The 22744-nt window shown below is 39.6% G+C and overlaps 1 protein-coding gene across 4 annotated transcripts in view; it reads right to left on the reverse strand.

The window, feature by feature from the left end:
* LOC114872437 (nephrin-like) overlaps positions 1–22744 on the reverse strand; it is a 203046-nt gene that overhangs the window by 178093 nt on the left and 2209 nt on the right. The gene's annotated exons all lie outside the window — the stretch shown is intronic.

Genomic DNA, 22744 nt, shown 5'->3' on the forward strand with positions numbered 1-22744 from the left:
CTAAATAGCGTATATGGAAAATGAAACGATTGCATTTCGCATAATTGTAATCGTAGCGTGCCGTTTTTGCTCGAGCATTTAACGCGTAGGTACCTGACAAGTTAATTACATTATTGCTTATAAATGTTGCTAAATTTAAGTACCTCGTAAGATCGTCGTCGGGAAGCACGCGTTGCACGATAAAATTTCGCGACGAGACTTGTCCCAATTAAAATTCTCGATTTCTTGGAGGATAATTTTCGTCATTATCGCTAACAAGCTGAAATCACATTACCGTGTAGGCGGCGGTGCGTCTCAGAGGGTCGCCGAAACTTTTGTCAACGCGTTATCGCGACAAGACACCGAGTGTCATCGTTTTAACGACAAAGGTCAAAGCCAAATACGTTAACCGTTGAAATAAGCTCGCTCGTTTGAAACAGGAAAAAGGGGTCTTCTCGCGAGAGGAGGCGCTGGTTAATTTATGTGAGAAAGGTCTAACATCGAGCCAGGCGTGACTTTATACGTTTATTAGCCTCGAAAGTACATTTTATACTTCGTCCAAGATTACATCGTGGCGAACGCTAAATAAACGACGATACGTTTCGTAAATCTCGTTTCTGGACGAGTTTAAAACTGGATTTGCATGCCTTTGCAAGTTGCACAAATTAAATTGAAAAAAAAAAGAAATAATAATAATGATTATGATACTTGCAACTCTAATCGTGCGAACTACCATTCTAAATTAAATTATAATAATGATATATTGTATTTAAAAAATTCCTTTTAACATATTTCATTGTCTTCAGAAATAGAAGAGAATAACTTTCCAAGGGAAACTTTCCCCCAAAGCAACAAATGTCTTCATCAAAAATTAGTTTTCATTGGGGAATGGTTGGAATTCCAAAAGCCCGTCGCGTTACCGGTCGTAACAGTAATCTTAAAATGAATATTAACGTTGCAATTACATTGCTGTTCTCGAACCTGAACCACGGATAAAGTGCGCGGGCATGGTACAAACTATACCATGTCGGTTTCTCCATTCGGGTAAACGCGGGGACATTAATATTAATATATTATTAAAAGTGGCATACTCTGCTGGTAATGCGTCAACCATTTACATAGAAATACGTATAGCGGACATTTTAACGGGCGTAAATAAATTCCGCCAACTTTCAACGAATTTTGCCATAGTTCGTAGCCGTAGCCAACGGGACGGCCACGAAGAAGTTTGCCGAGAAAGCCGAGGATCGAGTTGCGCCAACTACCAACACCACAACTTACCAACGAGCTTTTGCAACGAGAACCGTTCCCGTTGAATTTATTTGTTCCACGGGAAAGCTGGTAAAAATTCAACGTGTCAGGTGTTGCCCATCCTGACACAGACGTTCACCGTTTCGTTCGACCGTTCGATACACTTTCTTTCTCGTTACAACTTTATCGTTTTCTATTTTAGAAAATTTTCTAACACAACACCCTTAGGATGAAAAATAAAACGTACGTGAAAAATGGGAATCCAAAGACGGACCGGGGTTGAAATTTTTCCCTAATTTTAATTAATTAGCCCCGAATTCCCTGCCGATTCTCTCGATGACCAGTCCCCGTCCTCTACTCGTGGAATTCGACGTGTTAGAATTGAAATTTAAACTCGAATCGGTAGAGAACCGACTCTGCCACCCGAGCGTTAAATAACGCCGACGTTTTAGATTTTCAACTCTTACAAAGTAAGCACACAAGGTTGAAAATTATTCTCGCTGGCGGTGCTCTAATTAAAGTAATAACTTTATCGAGCAATTGTAGGTGGAACAGAAGTAAAGATACCGACTAACAGGAATGAAACTTCCCTCGTCAAACGTAAGGGTGATTTCTTTCTTCGTAGTTCAGCTAATTAAAGTTGGAACTCTCTCATGGCTTCTGTTTATGCTAGTGAAAAATAGCTTGTTTTTATTAAGCGTATCAGCGAATGGCATCAGTCTTTTATTTATAACTCTGTCTGAGTTCTCAACATTATACCAGATAAAGTGAATTGAAAGAAATTTGATAAGCAATTATGCGATATTTCGTGAATCAATTGACCCCGGTATCAAAACGTTACACTACATTTATCTGGAAAATTTTATTTGTCCAAAGATAAGTCTGTTTGTTCTCATAATTAACGTTCAAAATGTTAATAATATTCGATGCTCTCTCTGAAAACATTTGGTGAACGATGGATTAGCTTCCCGTTTCCTCTTTTTTTATTAATATTTCGAAATATTGAGATAAATAAATGATCTCTTTTGTCTTGACGATGGATTAAAAAATATGTTGATAAACGAGACGAATAACGCCAAGGGATAAACATGTAACAATGGAATAGCTTTTATTGCTCCAATACGATCGACCAAATAACGAGCAACGATTGCAATAAATTGCATCGTAGTAGATGGATATTTAAATAAAAATATATCAATCTGCATAGAGTTATTTAATCCCGTCTATCATCCGCCTACATTCGAACATTCCCATTCTAAACCATCAACAAATAAAATCCATGCGTTGAAAGGAATAATAGAACTTAATGAAAATCCAGATTTCAGCAATCTTTAATTACCATCGAAAGGCGTACGAGTTTCGTCTTTGAAATAATGAAATATCAGAATAATGAAATCGAGCAAAAGTAGCGAGCAACTTCCTTTATTCCCAGGCGTTATTCGCGCACAATACCACAGGGAAATAGACATAAAGAATGAGTAAGGGGACAATGGTCGCGTCCCGTGTAAAAACCCCTTAAAGAGTAATCGCCGTCATTAGAGTTGGCTCCCTCGTCGCGCAATTACACAGTATACCTACCGGTGTTACACGAGCACCGTCTGTGCTTCGCGATTAATTGAATGACCGGTTGCATCGAAACTGCGACAAGTAAGGAAACGGAAAGATTCTTTTTCTTTCTTTCCGAAGAATTACACTGGCAGCACGGAAACACGGTTTCGTGTTGCAATCTGGGGAAAGACGGTATGGGAAATTGCCCTTGGGGGCAAGCATCCTCACGATCTTCTTTCCACGATGTATATCCTTTTCCTTCTCCTCGACTGTTATTAAAAGGGCAGAAATGGACAGGGAACGTACTGTTGTTTAATTGAGGACTTTCATGAAAATAGAAGCTGTAGGTAGGATTCTAACGACAGAAAAGAGGTGGAAAAGTGGCGAGAACGATACCAATCGAAAAGTACATTTTCAGGCTTATTAAGTTTCAACATCGACATTAGACGCTTTACAGGTTGGTTCAGTAGGACGCGGAGATCGGTCACGAGCCTCTAAAGAGGCTCTCGGCTCAGCCCAGAGCTCCGTATCCGGCCAGGAAGATCCGATTATGGCTTAACCGCATTAAACGCGGAAAGTTTACTTTCGGTAACTCGAAGTCTGAAAGGGTCGGGTGCTCGTAGTAGCACCTGCAACACACCACCTGCCTCTCGACGCTTCCGTGAGACGTTTCGTTTCGTTTCGTTTCGTTCTGTCTCGTTTGCTATCGTTCCGCTCGAGTGCCGTACAATGCGGACGCCCCAGTCTTCGAGACTGTTTACACTTTGCGACGGTGCACCCTCCTATCGTGTTTTGCTTCCAGAATCAGAGTACACCCCAGTCCTCCCTCGAGCTACCGGCACAAGTATCTTTCACCAAGCCCTAACCCGTCCGTTACTATTGTTACCTGATCGTTCTATGTATCTTGTCGGTCTTGTTTGCAAGAGAACTTAGTTGATTGTTCCAAGAGAAGGTTGCCACTGTATATTAGTATTTTCAAGAAGGATCCCAAAGGGCGTCAAAATTTGAAATTTTCGATATCCAGAAATGAAATTTTTGCCCTCGTATAGGAAATTTTAATTAATTAGTCCCCAAATTTAATAATTAGAGGAAGTAATTCAGACTCTTTCTTGCTTGGATAAATTTAACTAATTATTCTCATAGACAAAAACGATGCAAGAAAACGATACGCAGCTAGGAATGAAAATAAAGGATGAGAATACAGAGGACCCTAGCTAAGCAAGAAGATCGAACTCGGTGCGGGGGAAAAAATTTAATCTCAAAAATTGCTTTCTGGTTTCTAGCACGCTGTGACAAGTTTCCTCGTACAAAGAACATCGCGACAAACGGATCTCGATAATGAATGAAAAATAATCGTGACGATTGACCGGTAACTGGCGCATGGAAATAAAGAAGCAGGACTTCAGCTAACAAGAAAGGGCATGGGAGACAACAAGAGAAAAAAAAGAGACAAACGAGAGGGAAGAAAGGAGAAGGTAAAAAGAGAGTCGAATTCTCCTCGGATCTGTCAGAGAGGAGCACGAGATGGGGAGAATCCCTTGTTTAAACAAGAGCCACTTCGTACCCGGTCCGACGACCGGCGTTTCGGTCCATGAACAAATGCGACTGTTCTTTGGATACTTTAATCCCGGGGATTGTCTGTAATTTATATCATTTGCTTCTCCCCTTCACCTTTTTTCCCCCCTTTACCGTACATCTTTTTGCTTTCTACCTGTCTCAGTTCGCTTGGAAAGCTACGGTATCAACCGATTCCTTTCTCTCTGTCCGTTTAAACCATTTAAGTATGACAAACTCCTCTGTTTCGAAGAAAATTACCACTCCGCCTCATTCGGCAGTATTTTTAACGCGCATTAACACACAATTCGTGAAATATTTTAAACGTATCAACAGATCCATTTAGCTCAACATTCGCGGAACGATTTAAATAAATATCGCTTCCTATATTAACAACGCGACGCCTCGTTGAATCAACAGCAAAGAAATCCCTCGAGCCTCTGTTGAAACAGGAGACGTAGATGAGGAGATCGGGGCTGAATTCCGAGGACAGAAAAGGGTAACCCGCGTGACATTCGAGCTACTTTGAAAACGTACCTCGCAAATTTCACCTGCTCGAGAGCGTTCAACGTTTCCCATTGATCACCCGCATTCGATAACGCGTCAGCCGATCGATTAATTGTCGAATTTTTCTAAATCGTACCAATGTATTTCACGAGAGAATCATACCATTCTCAAGTTCGAAAATTCAAGTCTCAACGATCTAATCTGAAATACGAAGACGAAGCACGTTTATCGACGTTGCACAACACAGGTGTAAGAAATAAATGGCATTGAAAGGGAAAAACAAAGGGGGAAAAAGAGAGTGGATATCTCGTATGTTGTTTTTAAGGTTCATACAGCTGGCTGAAACGCTGTGTGAACCACTCATTAGCATGGTAATAGCCAGGCTGCTCGCGAGCCGCTAAATTTCAAGTTTCCATTTCTCTTGCCAACCATTCCACACGCTAATGTCCAAACTCGGCACGGCTGTTAACTTTCCCGTGACCCGAGACGAGCCACGATCTTCAAGCAATTTTTTCTGCCAACGGGACAAAACACAAAACATCTGTAGCACCGGTACGCTATGGGGGTTCATTTGAGAAGGAATGCTTCAGCTCGGTGGTCTTTGTTCAAAGAAATTTCAGACATACCGCGGTTAAAAGTCAACGTTTAAAGGATAAAAAATGTTGAAAGTTTCATATTTTATACGCTCGTATGAAAGGAAAAAGGAAAACACTGGTATTTAATTGGAAAAAAAAAAATAGAAAAACTTTTTTAATCAAATATCCCGTGGTTACCTGCACCGTAGACAATACTGTATCAGAACGATAGAAAGGGTTTTTTTGTCAGAATCAAAGTCGACACACTGTTACAAAGGTGTACTAAAAACTAGAACAAAAACCTTTTGTAAAACGACTATCGCGAGCTGAATCCTCGTCAATTTTCCACCTTGTCGGGAGGCCATTCGAAATAGCGGAGAACGGGCCTGGTCGAATTCAAAAGACGAACCATTTCCCTGGAAAACGGGGACGCTCGGCGGTTGCGGTTCGACAAACAGCCACGAAAGAAGCTCGTGTAATTGATTGTACCGGTTGTTTGTCGACGGTATTGTCGTTTTGTCTGCACGAGAAGCGTACAAGCTGGAATCGCTTGCCTGCTGTTCGCCGGACCTACTACACGCCGCTACAGAATACGAAAGCGAGCGCCATTAAACGATAACTTTGCCACGAGCTTGTTGGCGAAGGTAAGAGTGGAAGGTAGATGGAAGAGGGACAGCTTACCGATACCATAGAACGATCGAGCAAGAGATCTTACCGCAGACGTATCCCTTAATAGCGTCACAAGCTACGGCTAGCAAACTTGCACTCCATGTTCTGTTTACCGATCAGAACGACCATGTTTCCGTCCCTAAACATTTTAGAACGTGTCTTGGTTTTCTAACCGATACCAATGACACTCGTAATCAGTCACCTTTGTCGAATAAATCCTTTTTGAAAAAGGTATCCTTACGTGGAACTCTTAGTTGCGTTCGGTTGGAAATAATAGAAAACGAGATGTTGACAACGTTTTCTGCTTATCAATAAACTGTCGATTGACCATAAATTGATCGACATTATCCGAAAAAAGAAGTAACGAAAAAAAGAAATAAAATAAAAGGGATCTGAAATCATGTTTGCAATCCACGATCCAAGAATTTTCCGTTCTGTTTCACGCCGCATTTTCGATACGGATTGCCAGAACGGGTGCCAGGATTTAACAGTTCGTTTCGTACATGCTCGCTAATTTGCCGTCTGGCCAATCGAACCGTATTGCCTTTGCGCAAAATCATCTCGAGTGTCCAAAGCATTCGTATTCGACCCGTCGACGGGATCCTTTGATGCGATATCAGCGATGAGGTTCGATGGTACCGCGTAAAAAGTCACCGTTGAATAAATCTTTTGAACCTTTACCCCGATCGTTCCTCCCCGTGTTTCTGGCTCTGTTGTGTTTCGACTCGTGACGAAAGTATCGATACGATTGAAAATACGTATACCGTTGCTTTTGAATAATTTCACCACCCTCTGCACCAATGATTTCGTTGCTTCTGCTCGGATACTCGACACTTTGATCCTCGACTTTTGAATAGTTTAAACGTTATTGATGAGATTTCTATAAATATCTGTTACAAATTCATCCGGTTTCTCTTTTTCCACTTCACTCTATTGTGTTTGATAAATGAAATAGTAACTTCAGAATAACGAACAGTAAACCCCTGAGCGCCACTTTTACTAACATTATATCACGCTCAAAAGATGAGCACAACTTGGGCTACATTATACAACTGGACGGGAAAATATACGTTCTATTTCTTCCACCGGAAAGTTGTAATATGTGTCGCGAACATATTCGGTATTGTGGAAACTTTGTAATCGCTGTTTCCAGTGTCCAACGTTAAAGGTCCTTTTACTGACCGGAAAACCCTCATTTCCTTCGTTATGTTATAAGTTATGATTCGTGTAATTCATTTTAATGACATATAAATGCTATTTTGCGGTACCTGACTTAAGAATTTCATAATAGATTAAAAAAGTTACTATACTAGAGCAAGAGAGAATAAAAAGAAGCAAGTGTCAATAAGTTTGAAACGTCTGAGCAGGTGCACGCGTAAAACCATGCTCCTCTTTTTTACAAATAACTACACACCGCTTCGTAGCAGCCTTCTGGAATAGAATTTTCTTCGTCGATCCGAGAGGAAGGAAAACAACAAACTTTAATCCGATGGAAAGTTTTAAATCTTCGGTAATCTCGGCCCGACCGATTCCAATGATATTAGAGCTCGAATGAATTGTTTCTAGAGGCAACGGGTAATACCAATTCAACCCCCGTTCTTCTCTAAAGACACAGTCTCATCAAGTTTGCATTCTTAAGCGAAACAACGTCTACGTTCGCGAAATAACCGAGTGTTTTCCAACATCGATATTTTGCGGACGGTCAGCTACGAAACCGCCTTCCTGCCTTCCGGCAAAGTTAAACCAAACGGGTACCATAAATACATTAACCATAAAAAGGCTATCCTGCTACATCAGACCACCCTTTTCCCACTTTTAAAACGCTTGTTTCTTTTTTTTCTCTTCGCAAACTGTAAAGCTTCCACTTGAATTTGGTTAAGTTTGAATTAATTACCGGGAATTCGTCCTTTTTGAAGGACCGTTTTAGTTAACTCCAAATTTCAGAATTAATTATGAAATTTGAATGAAAGAAAGAATGTATAATTTACTCTAATAATGAGATTAATTAAATTGAAAATTTAATATTGTAACGTGTCGCATTAAATACGAGCAGTAGAGTCATTGAACGCGTTAAGTATGTTAACCAAACATTGAAAATCAGAATGCTGAAACAGCAAAGCTTGAACGGAACAACTTTTCGTTTCGGTTTACAGAATAATCAATACACTGTGCTCTTGAATACATTTCCTCTTACCAAAGTGAATGTTTATTCTAATGAGCGTTTGAACGAGTAGCGTCGGACTATACGTTTATCCTAATCCCTTGCACGGCTAGCCACCGAAAAGCAGAGGGTTTACCAGAGTACCATTCGAATATTTATGGGGATACAATCAAATAACCAGAGTGAAGAAAACAAAATAGAAGCGGATAAAATCCATCTAACAACCATAAAGATTTAAAAAATGTCTTATTGTAAGACAACTACAATATGTATTAAACATTCAGGCAATTAATGGGAATTAAATTATATTAATAATTTTATAGTATGCAATGTAATCGATACTTTAATCAAATTTCAAACATTTAATAATACATGAAATTAATTATAACGAGGCTTCTCATTATTTATTAAACACACAAGAGATGTTTAAACACCGATACATAGTATATCATAGCAATGGCCTCTAGAATAAATATACTATGTTAAATAAGCAATAATAGAGTATCCGTTTCGTCCCATTACATCGTTTAAAACATACGCTTCATTAACTTCTGTTAGTATCGTAGTTGCCTTATGAAAGAATCATTCGAATTTTATTAATTGATTATAAAAAGGGGTGAAATTGGAACGAATTGTTACTAAAGAAACGAGTTCTAATAATGGAGGGTATATTAGAAAAATTCAGTTGGAAATAGAAAGTGGTGCGTTTTTTAATTAATGTATAATACATGTTGATGAATTAGAGAGACGCGGAGGAGAATTGCCACGAATTCCCTTTTCATCATCATCGCAATGTTTACGAAGGTGGTCGTGAAAGAGAAATCGATTTCTCCTCGTGCGATGCAGAATTTGTCACACCGGGTCAATGCGATCTTCGATAATTTCCGGATGCGGGAAAAGTTGAAATTGGGTCAACGATGCCTTAATACCCAGGAATTTTCGCTGCAACTTTATCAAACTACGTTACTCAAAACCGTCGCCCATTAAACTCGAACGATCAAACCACTTGATCGAGGCAAAACGTCAAACAACTACGTGGATTGCACTCGGCCAAGAAAAAAACTACCCACACCCGTCTGAATAAAACACGATACACAACGATATTGACCTTCGCGAACGTTTATAACGTAACAACCCTCTCGTCCCAGTTACACCTTGAATTTAAAACCGCGCAGAAATGTTTTCAGTCGCGCAGTTGAAAAAATTGTTGAACTTTTACAAACCAGGTTGTAGATGGTCAGCATACTGAACTACCAGAAAGAAGGAAACAAAGTAGAAACCTTCGTGAAGATTCAAAAGTTACTATCATAGTAAATAGCTCTTCGAACAGCGGTTAGATCTCAAACTTGAAGAAATTACCCTGGTTCTGATGCTTTCGGTAGCACTCAACTGACCATCCTCTAGTATCAAATGTTCCCCGTCAAAAAGGAATCCTAATCCCTAGATAACACTTCTCCCTAGCTACCCTCCCAACCAACAACTTGAAACACCACTCGCTGATCCTTCAAACCTCTTCGAACGAAACTCAAGGGACCATCAAACTTCCTCAAACTATCTCAAACAACAACTGTCTAACATAAAATGTAAGGAATAGAGAAAGAAAGAAAAATGCTTAAAACGTGGTATCTCTTTCTTTGAATGAAGTTGATCCGGTGGCATAGGCGCCTAGAGTGAGGAGGAAGGACTTGAGGTTCGCAGCGTGGTTGCAGGCAGCCGCTTGAAGCCGCGTGTCCTAGGGTGGAGTCAGCTTGAAGAGCAACGTGGGTGAGCCTTCGCGACGGCGGGGTTTGGCGGGGAGTGTAGGTGCTGCTGCGCCCTCGGGCAGACCGCGAATCCCGGATCGATCTCCCCCATAGCTATGACGTCACGGCCGACCCACTCTTGCGACGCCACCCTCGTTCACCGACAACCCTCCTCTCAGCCTCGCAGCCCCCTGAGTTCCGCAGCCCGCAACTCCAGCAACCTAGCCATCCAACCTTTCCCTTCTCTGCTTCCGGTTGCCACCCTCTCTCTTCCTCTCTCTTCATCCCTCTCTCTGTCGGCTGGACCACCGACCCTGGAGCTACTGACGTGCACGCCAATATCGTCTACCGACTGCACCACCACCACCGCCACTACCACCACTTCCTCATCTCCGCCGGGAAACGCTGCTTGGATTTATCCTAAACGCCTTTTTTCCCGGGCAACCTATCGGTCCACGTTGAAAGCTTCTTTCCACCTACACACGAAGAGAGAGTATGTTTCTCGCACGAGCGAGATAACCGTGTGACAAGCTGCTCCAGGTAAATTAACTCCACCAGAAGGTAAGTGATCGCCATACAATAGGCTGTTTAAGAATCTTTCTTATGCGGGATTTTCTTTTTCTTTTTCTTCAGATGGATTGAATTAGCTTGCGACGATGGTACCGGATGATTTTATAATCATTTGTGAAAATTTCGACAATCCTAGGGGTGAAAATATTCTTTTGAGAAAACGATCGATTAATTACAAGGTGGGAAATTTATATTGTAAATCCAGGTTTGTGCAGTTCGCAGGGAACGAGAAGAATCGAGGTCTCACCTTGACCCTTTCGAACATCGTTGCTACACGAGTCGCGTTTTAACCCTTCGCGAGACTCGAGAAGAAGGAAATATGCCTGGTGCTTCAACTTTCTCGCGGGTCGTTGATGTGCAAAAGGCGACGAACGAGTTTCCTTCTACCTTTCTTTTTCTTTTCTAGCACCGTCGCTTGGATGAACGTATATGAAAATGACGCAAGTTATCGCCTTTGTTACGTTGCACAGCGACAACAAAGGATTTTTTATGCAAAATAAGAATTCTAATTTGATCCATTATTTTATCATACACATACCTATATATTGACTAACTGAAATGGTATTCAAAAAGAAACACAGAGGAAAAGCAATCAAGCTTGAAAAAATACAAATACATAGGTTTATACAACTCCCTTTGACTTCTACTATCCTTCCCCAAATATTCGACGAACGTTTGTAAACTTTCATAGCATTTCGGAAAAAAAATCATTGGTAGTACACGGTTTTTTAGTGTTGTATCAACTTTGCGATTTACTTTCATCTAAATATTGCGAATATCGAGGGAAAACAGTTTTTAATATACTTTTTGTTAACGTTTCCGTTTCTTTCGTTTACCTCTTCCAATATCCGAACAAAACTTGTTTTTATTTATTCGCGATATATTACAAATGCAATACTTCAGAATAAACTTCGTTAACGAAAACCTTGATGAAAAGCAAAGAGAAATGGTATTTCTACTTAAAATCACCGGTTCTGTGATTCGATGATTCGTGCGGTTCAATTTCAATGAAATTTTCCAGCTTTACCGCTGAATTCGACAGAGCTCGTGGCGGAACAACCATGCCATTTCTTTCTTTTTCCTTTTTTTAACGAGCTTCCGGAAAATTATAACATTTCGCTTGAAACTCGTTCGAAACGGATGAAACACGTCACAGACCAACGCGGCAATGGTCAAATGGCATTCGCGTGCATAAACATATTTTTTACGGTCATTATACGAGATCCAAGCGATTTGCTCGGTGTAGCGGAAACTAAAAAAAAGGAAAGCATCGTTAGTTCAACGAACAACCATATAATCCCGAAAAACGTGCACGGTTTTCGGTGGGGATTTTCAGCCTCAACATTCCGTCGAAATAACTCATGCTTTGTTTCTAGTGATATTGGGTCGAATCGTAAATAACTTCCGCTTCAGGTAACGCGTTTCTACTTTTATTTTTCTGGAAAAACTCGATCGGAAATGACCTCGATAATTATTCAGATAGGATAAGAATATTTCCAAATTTTTTATTCCTCTTCGGTTTTATATGTCAACGAGCGAGAGGAATCGGATTTTCATCTTGCATCCAAGTTTTTCTCTCGGAAAATTCGAGGGAGAACCGGCTCGCTTTAATTTCGACACGATCGACAATGCATAAAAGCACGGCTTGACACGCGAACGATAACAATCTATCCATTATGTATTCGTAAATTGTGTCAATATTTATTAACAACTGTCAGAAGAGATAATAGTCTGGTCGCGCGGTGATTTAAATACAATTTACATAACTATTTCGATCGTTCCTGTTTACCTTTGAAAATTTCCAACCGAGTGCACGCATCATTACGGATTTTAATTTTTCCAGGGAAACGTGACGTGAAAATACATGTACGCGTGAATCTATGTACATACGTAAATACATACGTACAGTTTGCGTAGCTCCTTTTGTCGAATTAATTAAAATTGAAGTGTACCAGAAATGTTTGTACAATTCACAGACAAGTATTTTCAAATATTATTAAACACGTTCAAGCGATGTTTTATTATAATTATCTAGTAAAACTTTCAACAGGTATCTTTCCTCCTTTTCTAAATATTCCAAATTCAAAGTTTGATAATTTGATTTCATCGTTAATATCCAGCCTCAGGTGAACGATCGTACGTAACGAGAATGTAGTGCACGTTGAAATGATAATGAATACACGTGTTACACGTATGTAACGCAAAGCTATTATATAATATTGAATAGGCCCCAATGTGTTGTATAGTTGCAACTCATGACGCTTAATATGTTAAGCAAATTGATGGATTCGTCGCAAGAAGGAAAGCGTGTGTTGGACAAGAAGAGGAGAGAGAGCTCCAGTTTCCCTGGAATTCTGGCCACGTAACGTAAATTATTAGCGAGCACCGGCTCCATCGATTGACGCAAAAACTCGGCCGTAGAATGGACCCCGAAGCAGACAACACGACGCCAAGGTTCAACGAAAAACCAACGTTGTATAATATGAATAATCATGTACGTTAAACGTGTACTTGCTCCTCCTCACTCTTACCCGGGAAAATAAGAAATTTTTGCAAAAACCCGACAATCGATGCTTAGAGATGGTCAGAAAGGTGAAATGAAACTTTTACAATCAGATGAATAACTGCGTGAAACGATGATCGATAAGTAAGTTAAACGAAATGACCGGTGGACTTATTGTTAACATTCCCGTAGGAGAGGCATAAAATTATTTCCGCTCTTCTGGCTTTATTGAACGCGCGAATTTACGTAATTTCAGTTGTGGCGAGGAAGAATAGGGGAGAAATAGCGTTGCACAGACAAAGACGGCTGAAAGTGGCGGGAACAGAGGGAGGGTTGGTAGTTGGATAGAACAGTTGAGATAACTTTAGTAGTACGTGCGGTATTGTCAAGACAGTGGCGCTAGAGCCAAAAGTGTCTCTTTGGTAAGAAGTTCGCCGAGTGGTATGAGATCATCTGAAAACCGTACGCGGGGAATACGAAGCTTGATATCATGCTTAATCTGCGCGAACTTGTCGCGGTATAGCGCTGGAATTAGTATGAATATGTAAAGGGAGCAGAATATATCCGACGTGGAATCAGCCGTGACTGAGAAAGAACATTTCGACCGTGCTTATCCTATGCTTCATTTTAAACGTTTCACTGACGGAATGATTCATAGAAAATGAAAAGATTTCATATTACATAAGATGATGGTTAATTTGATGAAGTACCTAACCCAGGAAATGGCCTTATTGAATAAATAATACCTATTTCCAATTTGCTGGCTCGCTTCTTTCACCCCTTCAACTCTGCATATATATATATATATATATATATATACATTAAATCTGTCTATTTCCTTGCTTCTTCGTTAATTTTCGTTATTGTACACTATTCACTAAGCTTCTTTGGAAAGTTTTCAACTTATAAAACTCCCCGTTCCCATGAATCCTTTAATTAGTTTCAGCAAACGGTACCAAACATCGACGCCAACAGCGAACGACCTACTTTTCATCCGTTTCATCCACTTCTTAAAATTTTCAAAGTTTTTTGTGCACCCTCAACAAATAGGCCCGCCGTTTCAAACTTATCTACCTCCGGTCGGTTCGTAAAGATTATTAACTCGAAATTAAACGAAGATACATATTTAAAATGCAACGATTAACCCTCCTTTCTTGGTGATTAATCGACATCGTTATCTTCGTTTCTATCGCTTCTATTGTAGAATGTTCTATTTACAGAATTTCTCAACGTCCAGTCCCCCGACATGAATTCTAGTTTCGTCGTTGTCTGGACTACGAAGCTCGAGAGACTTTGAACAATTAAAGGATCCTTTTTCGGTGCCATTCTTCTGGTTCGTTCTCTTTTTTTCATAAAAACCGTTCTTTCTTCAAGAAACCTTCCGACAACGACTGTTAGGGCTCTGGCGACGACTTAATGGGAGAACATCCAGTTTTATTTCTTACAAGAAGAGCCCGACGCTCGGGAAAAAGAAGGAAAGAGGAAAAGAGTTAAACCTAGGAACTCGGAGCCGCGAAGTGCTGCGTTAAAACTCGGCTTTCTTTAAAATACTGCTTCTAAAACTGCGAAATAATGTATATTTTTTGGAAAAAACTGATGCCGTCTATTTATTTTTATTATGTAATCAATCACTTGTTAACTATTGGATGAAAAATTAATAAGTCTATCGATCGATCGATCGAATATCGTGAAAGTAATCGACAGAAGTAACTTCTTCGAACGAGTAGAAGAATACCCGGTTCGAGGGAAATCCGATCGACCGATTTTTCTTCTATTCCCCTAAACGCTTTGTCGTGAAACAAAGAAGAAAAACGTTTCGACTGGCAGTTGAAAATCGCAAATTCGTGCCGTTCGTGCGCTCCACGAGTTCAATGAAACCGAAATCCGTCGATCGAAGAGAATTAACTCTTTGCGCCCGGTGTATTTGCAGAACGCGTTGAAATCGATTGGCACTTCAAGCATGAAAAAATTTATCGTGATTTTACGTGCTACTCGCCAGGAGGAGACCACGTTTTATTAACTGTTCGCTAGGTGAACCAGCTGGATCAATTTTGGCCGGAACCTCTTCTAAGATTTTCGGAGGTGGGCCAAGTTAAGAAAATTTTAGAATTTGAAAATGATAAAGAGGCCACGTCCTGCATCTAATTATGCTAATGATAATTATCAATTCCTATTATCAAATTTAGGACACCTTTTCGTTTAATTAAGAGTGTACCGTGGGCCAGCGGTGGCTCACGTGGCACCGAATAACGTGTGAAATAAATTTCGTAAATCAAAGCAAACGGGACACGATTGACCATAATTCTGGTATCGGTCGTCATTCCATATAATTTCTCGATCCATAGAGATCACGATTGGAAACGTTGGTGAATCGGGCCATGTAACGATTCTAAGCATCGATTTCACGGGAAAACGGAGAGCCCCGATCGGTTCGCTGACCTGAATGACACGACTATTTACGAGGACCGATTTCATTGGCCGCTATTGCACCTGTGCCGCTACTAATTAGCGAAGATGTTCCCTTAAGCTCCCTTTGACCGTTCAGTTAATGACGGATCAAATCGAATCGAACGGTATTACCTCGTTCGTTCCATTAAACCGTGCGGATTGAAAGAAAAATGAAGAAAAAGAAGGAATCATCTGTGTGAGTTTTCGTTGGAAAGCGAACGTTGAATTTTAGCTGATTCGAAACAGTCGCTCTATCTCCAGCTAGCTAATCTCCCGCACGTTCCCGCTCAACGACCACCCCCTTTTTAATCGAATTCTCGCTCACCTTTAGCTTCGCTCTTTCAATTTCCATTCTTCTTGAGAAGAAGTTTCTATCTCGCGTTAGTTAAAGGAAATGGTGCTTTATGATTTTTCGGAATTTTCAATGCGTTGCAAGTGTTGAAAGTTGAAAAAGACGAAAACAGAGGATGGATTTTAAGGCCATAACTCGATAAACCGCGACGGAAGGTTAAAAGCCACCTATCCAAGCATCCACTCTGATATCGATAACTGGGAACAGCGTGTTCCACTTCTCGACAAACGGATCGAAAAAAAAATTCCTCCGCTCAAAAGTTAACCGAAAATCCGTTGAACCGTGGTACACGAACGGGATCCGTGTAACAGGACAAAACTGGAACGCGACAAACAGTCTGTTCCGAGACTGTCCATACGTTTCGCGATCGCAAACGATACCAGCTTGAAATCGAGAGCTTTCTGACGGTGAAACGCGTATCCGGCTTCAATCTGTCCACCATTTCGTTCATCCCTCCGCTTCGTTTCGTTTCACACCGCTAGAGACAGAGACATTCGGTGTTCGTACTTCTGCCATTCCATTTACCCGGCGTTCCATGCGAGCTTCGAACAGAAAGCCAAAGGGTGGCGACAGGGGGTGGGTAGAGAACGACAGAAATTCGAAGCGAAAAAGAAGAAAGGAAGGGTAGAAACAGAAACGAGGGAGAGCCAATGCGTCGCGCCAACAGTTAGCTAGATGCCCGACCTTTCCCTCGAAGAAAAGAGGACCTCCTGCTAACATACACTCGGGAACAAAAGCATTTCTCTACTCGTAATTTTGAAATAAGAAAAATATAAAATACACTGGAATCTCTGATATTCGAATTAAATCTCGAACAGGTGAGATGGACTCTGAGAATTTTACACTCTGCTCAATTTCATTCTCTATCCTTTAAAATTAGCATTTACTATAAAACACGTTGAAATTCTAATTATTAAGAATAGAAAGAGTTAATTCTCAAATTTTCTGTTAATTCTGAGAAATTTTATACTCTATCATTTCAGTCGAAACAGGTGTAACACCTGTACGAATACTTTCCCTCCTGACAAAAGTTTCTACACAGACGGATGATCGCGAATGTGCGTTCCGATGGGGATGAAAGGGTGGTGCTTCTACGCGTTCCATGCCCCGTTACATTATCTCGCGACTCCGTCTGACTACTCCCTTCTACGGTTTATGTTCTTTCGCTGCAACTTCTCATTCGCTTGCTAGCCGAACCCGTTGCAAGATCCCGCTATCGATCTCCCTTTTCTTTCTCTCTCTCTCTCTCTCTCTCTGTTACATTCGGAGACTCTAGACAGCTATCCGATTTCGCGAGAACCCTGTTAGTTTCGCATTCCACCAGAAAAGAACGACACTGCGGAACGGACAAGAATTTTCTTTCCCTTCTCTATTTTTTTTTCTTACCCTGTTTTGCGAACCGACATTGGCTTTTCTGAGAAATGACTTTCGATACCGATCGACAAGCACTTCGACGTTCAATTTCGTGGACAAATTGAATGGTTGTGTGCCATTTTATGGTACAGATTTCGATGGATTTCTGAGTGTTTTGCGTATTTCTGATACCCTGAAGATACTATGCGTTTCATTTCTTATCATCGTTACCATTCCACGAGATTAATAATGTAATTACTACGAGCTTTAGAGGTAATTTTATTCGGTGTCGCGTTCAATAGAAAATCTGAAAGTGTCCCGTAAATTGGTATCGGTGAGAATTCAAGAGGGATATTAAAATTTTATTGTACCCCGAACTAAAGTTTGCTCCCCCGATTTCTTTGTAGTATTATATCCTTTTGGAGTATATACCTAATATTTTATAGGGTTTCCTCCTTACACTTTTCGAAATAAATATCCACGCTGGATATTAAATTCGCGGCTTTACGTGGAAACGGACGCAAGCTCGTTCTTATTTAATTTCACGGTTCTCCGCCGATTCCGTTGAACACCTTTAAAACAAAATTATCCTCCCTCTTCCTATTAAATCACGTCAGAAAATTAAATTTATTCACATTCGAGATAGGATGACACAGACTAAAGTTAAATTAATTTCCAAGGAATTAACCGGTTTTTAAATAAATATCAAGTTATTGTAAAGCAAGTAGCAGATTTCGAAACATTGGAAATCATGACAGAAAAGTATTATAAAATTGCACTTATATTACATCAATTTCAAGTTTAAGGTGTAATAAACATGACTACATAAGAGTTTTGTTAATATTCTTTATACAAAATGGCTGATGCTTCGTTGAAGTAAAACACTTAAAGCTTAACAGTATCTATGATTATATAATTCTCAGCCATTTTGTATGAAGAATATCGACGAAACCTTTACATTATCATTTTCACCATACTTTAACCTTTAAATTGATGTGCCATAAGTAGCATTTCGAAATACTTTTATGTCATGAAATCTTGGTAGAAGATTGAAATCATCATAAAATCGTTAGCCTAAAACGAATCCATCAAATGGAAAATAGAAAAATTCCAATTTTACCATTCAAAGGATGTTTACAAACCACATCTGACACGTGAAAATGGGGTTGCATTTTTCTGTTGCATCAATCGTTTGGAGAATACGAGTTACGATAGTCGATCCACGAATCCGATATTCATCACAGCAGATAAACGTAAACGTTCGTTTTACCTTCGCCACGAAATTAATAGGAATTTCCATAACTATTGGACGAGGTTATCGCAACTATGCGTGTATCCATATGTAATAGGAACAGTTAAACCGAACAACTGCGGAAACTCGTTCGTGCAGAAAGTTTGCATAAAGTAGACATCTTCGGTTTTGCCGTGAACGGATCGTTCGCAAACAGAATGCTACGAGGTTACTGGCAATTCCATTTTCTGCAAATTCCCCTTCTCAAAACATTATCGATCTCTCAGCGAACCCCTGATACTATGTGTGTTCCCTCTTGTTTTGATAGATAATTTATTGGAACCAAAATGGTAAGCGGTAAAAAGAAATCTTTCTTAATTATTTAAAATCAATCATTCAAATTCCCAAAATAAAATACAAATGAATTGAAAATGAATTTAAAAATTAAACAAGTTTCGCGATCTAAGGGTTCGAATTAATGGAAAAATATTCAATAACTAAATGGATATTACATACGCGTAGTTATTCAGGGTGCAGTTAAAACGGATTAGTTTCCGTTTCGTTGAAGCTAGACAAAAGCGATAGAGGGAAAAATTGAATCGTGTAACTAAATCTATCGACTCGTTCTCTTTTTTTTTTCAAGAGCAACGATGCATGGAAAGATTTGATTGTGCAAGTTTTTTGTACGTGAGCCATCTCTTTTTTACTGTACATAGAAATTTGCTTGATATCTTTTATGGAAAAATATATAAATCTACAGCAAAAAATTAATTAGATGTTTCGAGTAAAATAACAGTTTTCGGTCAATTTCTTTCTGTACGGGCTCGTAAAAACTTCGAAACTGCGAAACTCAAGCAAAGGAAGGCAGAAAGAAAAGTTCGATACTGAAGGAATCAAGCTGTAAGCTTAAAGTGGAAATTTCTCATACAAATCGCGCAACACTCGAATACTATAATTTTCCTTTGCTACCGTGATCCGAAGATTTTATGGACAATTGAATTTACTATCCTAAATCCCCAAGGATCGACCGTCTTCCAATCGTAATTTATCCACTATTTTTCCAATCCCGATCGCGTATTTCCTTGTCTATAAAACTTTTATACCACGATTCAGCGTTTGTCTGATTTCTTAACGTTGCTCCCTTGCAACTTGCTTAGACACGAAATCTACCTCGACGATAAATATTAATTCGCTCGTTTTCTTCTTTTAGAAATCGTTTCAAAAGTCGTTCCAACTATTTAGCATACATTCGTTTGATTAAAGAACTAAGTTTGAAACATGTATATTGGAAAACATGTAGAAAACAGAAATGGAATCCCAACGAAACACGAAAATATGAAAAACATTTGGCGTGAAATAAATCAATGAATGTATGATTAAAAATTTTAATGAATGGATATCCCGTTTCAGTTTCCTATCAGTCTTCATCAATCACGTATACACATAACAGATGCTTTTAAGTAAATAAAAATATCCTACCGTGACAGGGAATACTGTTCGTAAATTCACGGTATTTTGATTAAAATGAAAAGTGAATTAAATTCAATTGTAAATGCAGCACATACGCGCATTGTTACAATGTCAACGGTAAACAAATTTCAATAATTACTGCGTTATAATTGAAGCAGATACAAAGCCGAACCGTGAAAAATATTTGCCATTTGGATTTCATTTTCAGGGTAATTTTCACGATTAAAATTCAATCGAACCTGCGTGGATGCTTGAAAAATTTCAATTTCTGGAAGAAGCGAAAAGGGTATTTCAAAATTTACACGAAATACCGTAAAACAAATACCGGAAACAAAGATATATAAAGCAACGAGTATTTTTCAACGTAACTCGTGGCAGCAATAAATCACCAAGCTGACTGGACGAGTTACAGAATTTCCTCGGCGAAATTCGTGACGTTCGTCGATTAAAACGAACGAAAAAGGAGAGTAACATTGGGAATTGGCGAGAAGAAGTAATATCGACAAAAACTACGTCGATCGAGTGTAAACTTTTATAAGGATCTTCGAGATAGGACATTAAACGACGATTAAGAAAACTAACACCAGGAAGACGCGGTTTCCGAAAAGTTTCACCCAAAGATATTACGTTGACGAACGAGCACCAATTGCTCTGACCTTTGTGAATTTCGGAGGCTTCACTTCCGGTCTCGGTATCCGGCAAACTGTCTACTTCGAGTGAACGAGAGCAAAATAATTCGCAACAAAAAATAAAAACGAGTAATCGAGCATAGTTTGCAGCAATTTTCCAACGATTTAACCTCCCCTCTCGGCTTCGTTTGCAGGAAAAAAAGGACATTAACCGTATGGCTACACTGTCGTTAACTGGAAATTTTTAAAAGCCTCCACGCTCGAACAGAGGGAAAACATTTTAAGAGATAAAATTGTTCTACAATTACGCTTCTTTTAAACGTACCGCTGGCAAATTCACGTCAAAATTAATTCCATCCCTCTATCTATACCACCGAGCTAAACGAATTTCCTGAAAACAAGAGCGCCTGTTTTTCAAATTCATTCCCACCGTTCAAAGGAGGATCAATAATGACTAAAACATAGCCTGGATATGATTTAAAAACTCGAATACACACCGTTAATTGATAATAACCCGAGAGTTTATACTATATTTAACGAACGCATTCGTCAAGAAAATTGAAACGCTTTGAGAAACGAACGAACCGCGTCGAGTGAATAAACCGGCCGGCAAAGAGTCTCCTGTTTTTTAACAAAACTAAATCATTCGACGCTATGAACGATAGTTTCTTTTTTATTCGCCTTCTATCACATTTTTTGCTCGCAAACACGCTTTTGCGCCTCTCAAAGCGACTTTTCTATAAAGAATGATTAAATAACAATCGAGAAAGGGGTTGAGTCTAACGTAAATGAAATTACTCTTTCTAATTAATATACGATCGATACCGGATTAATACTTCTGGGGCACGGGGTTGAAAATTTCGAAAGCCCCCTTTGTTCAAAAATTGAAATTTTTTAGTAACCCCCTTGGAAAGTGAATTCCGGGACTTCCCTTGTCCAGCGCTATAAGAGATTAGAAATTCTCTAGGAAGAGTTTTTGGCAAAGATCGCCATGAAGAAAGAGTTCTAGTTATCCAACGAGTCATAGGTTTGTTCCCGTTTTTCTTTGACGGTGAAAGGAAAACGCGCGGTGCTCGATGTTTCTTTTTTAATTTAGCTAGAGAACGCTGAGAGAGGAATATCAAGCCGTCCGATCGAACGAAACAACGACAAGAAACGTTCGATCTCGTTCCACGGTTACGCTTGCTCCAACTCGCGCCGCACGCTGCACAGAAATTATTAACAAGATACGCTGGATATCCATCTTTTCTTGTACAATTTCGTGACGTTGCATCGAACGAAGCAGCCAGCTTTTTCAATTCCCTTCTATCGGAAATTATCGAAGGAATCTGAACCTTCGTCTCGTTTTCAGAACGTTCAACTTGAAATCACTTTTTCTATTTTTCCCTTTTCCACCAATTAACTACGCGATATTCATCTATATGCCAGCGTGATTAGAATAAGATCGCAGAACGGCGAAATTCTAAATCGAATTCAAAATCATATTCGAAGTTGGAATATTCCAGCCGAGGGAAATATGAAAATGAACATTGCCGAATGGACGGGTGGAAAATGAAAAAATCAACCCACTGGAAATCTCATTTCTGAATTACCTTCGTCCTGCGTGCTGTTCGAATCGAAAAACTTCACGCAGGAATTGTATTCCCTTTTCCCTCTGGTCGAAGACGTACGACGAGAATTCTTTACCATTTCACGATGAACGAGTGAAAAAAATTGACGATGAGATTCGTTAAGCATATCGCGAAACTCAACGTGCGATTGGAATGAAAAGTTTCCGTTGAAAATAAAATTTCCATTGGTACAACTTTAATAAATGTATCTATCATTTTTCGAAATTAACCTTTTCCCTATTTTAATCATTTGATTGTTATTATTTTGAACGGATATATGCGCTTTTAGGTCACTGCAGTACCATAGAAATTAACGCGTTAAATTATTCGATGGGATTACTCGATCGAATATTAAAAAAAAAAAAAAAAAAACAAGGAAGCTGGAACGCCGTGTGAAACAATGAAATCCGTCACGCGGCTTTAATACATGCAAACAACAATAACAACGACAACAGAACAACAAGGGGAAAAGTGGGAAACAAGCTCGGCTCGAGAGACCGGTCCCGTTTCCATTTACCGAGTGATTGGTTCACTGAATGATTGGATGGCCGCCTTTTGGCGCAATTTCGCGAAATCCAATTCGCGACGCTTG

Source organism: Osmia bicornis, chromosome 11 (assembly GCF_907164935.1).
Source record: "Osmia bicornis bicornis chromosome 11, iOsmBic2.1, whole genome shotgun sequence".
Classification (NCBI taxonomy): domain Eukaryota; kingdom Metazoa; phylum Arthropoda; class Insecta; order Hymenoptera; family Megachilidae; genus Osmia; species Osmia bicornis.